At 37.2% G+C, this 5,421-nt stretch overlaps 1 protein-coding gene and 1 non-coding gene across 2 annotated transcripts in view; both read left to right on the top strand.

Annotated features, from left to right (window-relative positions):
- Positions 1-5,421, top strand: part of Pitpnc1 (phosphatidylinositol transfer protein cytoplasmic 1) — a 189,141-nt gene that overhangs the window by 102,561 nt on the left and 81,159 nt on the right. The window lies entirely within an intron of this gene.
- LOC125615095 lies at positions 4,092-4,194 on the top strand. The gene has a single exon (XR_007345658.1). It is a non-coding gene; the product is annotated as a U6 spliceosomal RNA (small nuclear RNA).

The raw sequence follows: 5,421 nt of genomic DNA, 5'->3' as shown, positions 1-5,421 counted from the left end.
AGAGAATATACACACACACACGCACACACACACACACACACACAGGAAAGACCAGTGAGGACACAGCAAGGAACTGTCCATCTTTAAGCCTAGGAGAATGTCCTCAGTAGAACCCAATCCAGCTAACACCTTGACCTTAGCCAGCCTCCAGAGTTGTGAAACTATTGGTTAGGTCCCCAACCCATGGCGTTTTCTTATGGCAGCCCCAGCAAACACAAAGAAGCTGCAAGGCCAAAGGCCCCGGCCTATAACACAGCCTAACATCTCCAGAAATCAATAGAAAACCACTGGCCAGAACATTTAGAGTGAGAAAGTAGACTAGGTTCAAAAGATAGGGAAGCCAGGTTGTGAGAGACCTCTGGGGCCATGACAAAAAGTTTAGATTTTGGTGCACTGGGAATAATTCAAGGATTTTAAACAAAAGGGTGATGTGATATTGTTTATGAAGTTTTTAAATAAAATTTTTATTTTGGAATAACATTTAATTTACACTAAGGTTGTAAAAATATTGTACACATCAAGTTCCTGTATACCCTCTCCCCAGCTTCCCCTGATGTTAACATCGTCCCTAACCATGATGCACTTAGCAAAGCCACAGACATTATTAGAATTACACTAGTTTTCCCACTGATGTCCAGTGTCCTCTTCCATTCCAGAATCCAGATTGTTATCCCATGTTGTATTAGGTGACTTGTGCTTTTAAGTTTTTGTGGATTTTTTGTTTCCCCTGTCTGTTCTGTAGAGAGTGAGTGAGTGTTAGCAGAGCAAAAATGGAAGTTTGCAGGAGTCCAGCCAGTGGGCTGCTGCAATAACCCCAACCTAAACTGTAGATTGGACTGGAAAAGGTGGCAGAGGATTTAAAAGGGAGGGGTGGATAGGTTTTGGAAGCAGACTGACTTTCTGGTAGAATTGTTGTGGGCCATGAGAGGTGGGAAATTAGGAAGGCCTCAGGATTTCTAGCATAGTCTATTGACTGGTTGGGTGGTGGTGACCTTTCCCTCTTGGGAACAGTGCAGGAGAAAATCAAGAGGAAAATCAAGAGCACCATCTTAGACATGATGTTTGAATTTCCAGTGAGACTTTCAAGAGGAAATGGCAGACAGGCATTCGGATACATGAACCTGGAATTCAGAGGAAGCATAAATCGTGATTATGGATAGAAATGGATTAGATTATCCTCGGAGTAGAGAGACAGAAAACAGAAAGTTCTAGATGTTCTAGTGTAGCAAGCTCACAACATATCCTGAGAATGATCTTCCCAGAAGGCTTTCAAATCCAGTTTCTGAATATTAGCTTGGCTAAGACTCGTTTTCAATTATGGAATTGTTCTTGGTTTTAGGAAATGAGACTACTTCATTTAGTGACTACAGAAGTTGACCAGAGAAATCGAGATTCTCTTTGAATGAACTGCATAGACATCTGGTTGATTTGACAGAGCTCAACTTGCACTGCCTTGGAGAGAAATATTCTCACTCTGACCCCAATATCTTCCTCTGGAAGTTACCAACTGACAAAAAGGGGATTTTCTCATTTTAGGAGAGCTGTATTTCTCAAGGATTTGTTATTCCACTAGTCATCATGAAGTTTGTCTCATTATTAGCATTTTTGACATCCAAAGGGCAACATGGATGGAAGTAGGGTAAAATAATTTATTAACACATCTCAAAATGTACGAAAATTAATTTGTGAAGCAGTTGTGCCAGGGAGAACTGTAGAATCCATATTTACAAGTCTCTGGAGTTGATTATCTCTTCCTTAAATGGCTTCTAATTGAAGATTATAGAAAGAAGAAAAGCATTTACTTTATTTTTAGACATCTCTGATCTCTGATGTCTTCAACTTTTATGGTTCTGTTTTTAACCTTAGATTATTATAACCAGCCACCTACAAAATCTGCAATTTTCTCTAATAAGTCAGTGCATGGCAAAAAGAGATCTGCACAAAACACCCTCATTTGAGTTTGGAAGAATTGTTATTCACTTTGGCCTATGAAGTGGAAAGTCAGTACTCAGTGTCTAATGGTATCATTTTGAGGACAATGGAAAACAGATCATGTTTGATTCCTTAAGATGTGGTCATTGCTATTTATGGTACAGTTTGTGATCTTTAGCTGCATGCTAAAAGACAAAGGAGCAAAAGGAATTCTGTCCAGTGTGCTGATTTGTTTTCTGAGGCTCAGAGGCATCATCTATAATGCAGCTTCAAAGGAGAAGAAGCTCCTAGGCATTCAAAGGAGCTAGAATTGTTGCTAGTACCCATTATTATGAATAGATACAGCTTACAGAGGTGTTTGCTTTCTCTCTGGGCCTGGTTCACCCGGCTGTGATAAATTCAGAAAGAGCTGCATATTAACGTGTTAGTGCCAAAGGTTAAGAAGTCACTTAACCCTGGCTGGTCAAAGGCAGCATAATCAAAGAGATGGGGCAGAATCATGGTTGGGAAACTGGAGGTCGAAGCTAGAAAAAAAAAAAAAAAATACCAACTGCCCACGTCTGGATGACCATTTTGCAGTCATCCATGAACACTAAAACCATTGAATGAAACAAGTATTGGGGAACAGGACATTCATACTGTTTCAAAGCACCACTCCAGACATTCATTGTGTACTAATAATAAACATGGAGAAATCTAGTGGATACCTCAAGATGCAAATTTTGCAACACTAATAATAGCACAAATTGACATATGTGCCTGCCACTGTGACCCACAAAGGGCAAGGCCTTACCGAGGATTACCCTAATATCTTTAACTTGAATGCAACCATAAGGAAATAATCACTCTACAAAATAAGGGAAACTCTACAAAACAACTGGCCAAACTCTTAAAATAAATGTATCATAAAAACACAAAACTAAAGCAAAACAAAGACCTGGGAACCATCCTAAGTAACACTAAAGAAATTTGACAACTAAATTTAATCTGATCTTTGATTCAATCCCTGACTTGGGTAGGGATTGTGTAACAAGGAAGAAAATATGTTATTGGGACAACTGGAGATATTTGCGTATGGACTATATATAGGGTAACAGTGTGGTCTAGTATTGAATCAATATTAAGTTTCTTGCCTGTGATCATTATGTAGTGAATAGGAAGGAGAATATCCTTAGTCTTAGATACAAATTGACATATTTAGGAAGGAAATATTATGCAGTATTCTCTTACTCTCATGTTTCAGAAAAAAAAATGTATTTAGACATACATTTTTTTTTTCTTTTAAAAAAGGTTTAATAGCCGAGCATAGTGACACATGCCTATAATCCCAGCAACTTGGGACGCTGAGGCAGGAGGATCACAAGTTGGAGGCCAGTCTCAGAAAATTAGTGAGACCCTAAACAACTTACTGAGACTATGTCTTAAAATAAAAGATAAAAGAGGGTTGGGGATGTGGCTCAGTAGTTAAGTGTCCTGCGTTCAATCTTCAATACAAAAAAAAAAAGTCTTATAATAACAAAGAGCTATTTACCTGTTGCAATGGAATTTAAATAAATTTACACAAGGTCACACAATAAGTCTTTCATTTTTCTGTGTGGTGCAACATAGCAAAAGTTTTACATCTTCTCTATCATCTGTTATGTCCAGATTTCATTAGTGAAACAGAAAAAGAGCCTAATCATCACTGTTTTCTATTTACCCAAAAGGTGTTTATGAAGAGGAGGGTTTTTTGCATTTTAGGAACCCTAGGTTCTGAGTAATTTTGCACTCCCAGCTGTGCCCTAGAGTTTCGCAGTCCTGTGGAGATGTTTAAGACTAGACTTGTAAGTATACAACTGTACTAAGAGCTAGAGTCTGGGTAGGCATCTCACCTGTATATTTCTACAACAAATAGTTAGTTCCTCCCCAACCACCATACTCACGCTATACTGAGTTGCTCATTTAACTGTCCCTCTTTCCAACCAAGTTAGAGCTCTGTGAGGGCAGACACCATGTCGTCCTTGTGCAGGGTTTTATCCGGAATACCTGGTATGGGGTAGATGCTCATAGAAGTTTGTGTTGAAATATAAGTCATTAAAGCAAGTCAGGAACAAGAAGAGGATGCCTACTATCCAATATTTTAGAAAGCAATAAGATAATGTAATATGAAAAGAAAAAGAATATCTACTTTGGTGGTACATGTGCTAAAACTGGAATGATACAGAGAAAATAAGGTCCCTGCACCATGATGACATACAAATTTGTGCAAACTCCATGGATTTACATTAAAAAGTGTACATGATCTATTTGTTTTAGAAAAGGAAATGGAAACTAATGAGATTGGCCATAAACAGAAATAAGTGAATTTAAATATATTTTAAATTAATAAAATAACCACAATGAAGGGGAAGGGAAAAAAAAAACCTACCCCAAGTAGTCTTTGATTCCACAGAATGTTGACTTTGTACCCTCAGTCTAAAAACAATAAGAATTGTAAATAAATATTGAATTCCTAATCATAAGTTTATTTTTTACCTTAGTATGGGCTAACAACACTGAAGGTATTTTCTGTGTAATGTTAAATGAGCAAATGAACAAATGTAGAAGAAAAATGAAACAGAAGAAAATCACCATTTGTAACATCATAATTGATTTATGAAGTAAACATCACTGGATATTGAAACTAGCATGAAATTTTGATATGAAACAAGATTTTTATGTAATCTTAAAGTATTTATCTGCAAATTATTAATGGGAAGGAGAAATATAAATAATTTTACAAAAGGGAAGCCTGGTGTAATGCCTATAATACCAGCTACTTGAGAGGTAGAGGCAGGAGGATCCTGAGGTCAAGGCAAGCTCTGGGAACTTAGCAAAACCTATCTTCAAAATAACAAAACAAAACAAAAAATATGTTATGGATGTAGCTCAATAGTAGAGCACCCCTGGGTTCTATCCCAGTACCACCACCACCATAATAATAATAATAATAATAATAAGACTAGAGAGACCAGACAGCTAATGGAATATCTAATCTTGGACTGACCCCTGAACTGGAGGTTACTGGGTCATTAGCAAAATTCGAATGTGGATTATGGCTTAGGTGATAGAATTATGTCAGTGTTAAACTTCCTTATTTTGATCATTATACTGTAGTAATGTAAGAAAATTATCTTTTGTTTGGAAGCTTATCCTGGAATATTTAAGAGTAAAGGGACATGATACCTTTGAACAAGGCAGAAGAAGGCAGATGTTAGTGATTCATGAATGAGGGTAAGGGGTTTTCAGAAGTTTTTTTTTTTTTGTTTGTTTGTTTTTTTTTTTTACAGTTCTCAAAATATTTTACTAAATTTGAAAATATATTAAAATTTAATTGGGGCTGGGGATGTAGCTCAAGTGGTAGCGCGCTCACCTGGCATGCGTGTGGCCCGGGTTCGATCCTCAGCACCACATACAAACAAAAGATGTTGTGTCCGCTGAGAACTAAAAAATAAATATTTAAAATTCTCT

Source organism: Marmota marmota, unplaced genomic scaffold (genome assembly GCF_001458135.2).
Source record: "Marmota marmota marmota unplaced genomic scaffold, marMar, whole genome shotgun sequence".
NCBI classification, from domain to species: Eukaryota; Metazoa; Chordata; class Mammalia; order Rodentia; family Sciuridae; genus Marmota; species Marmota marmota.
The sequence above is the reverse complement of the archived record's forward strand: the minus strand, read 5'-3'. Positions and strand labels throughout refer to the sequence as shown.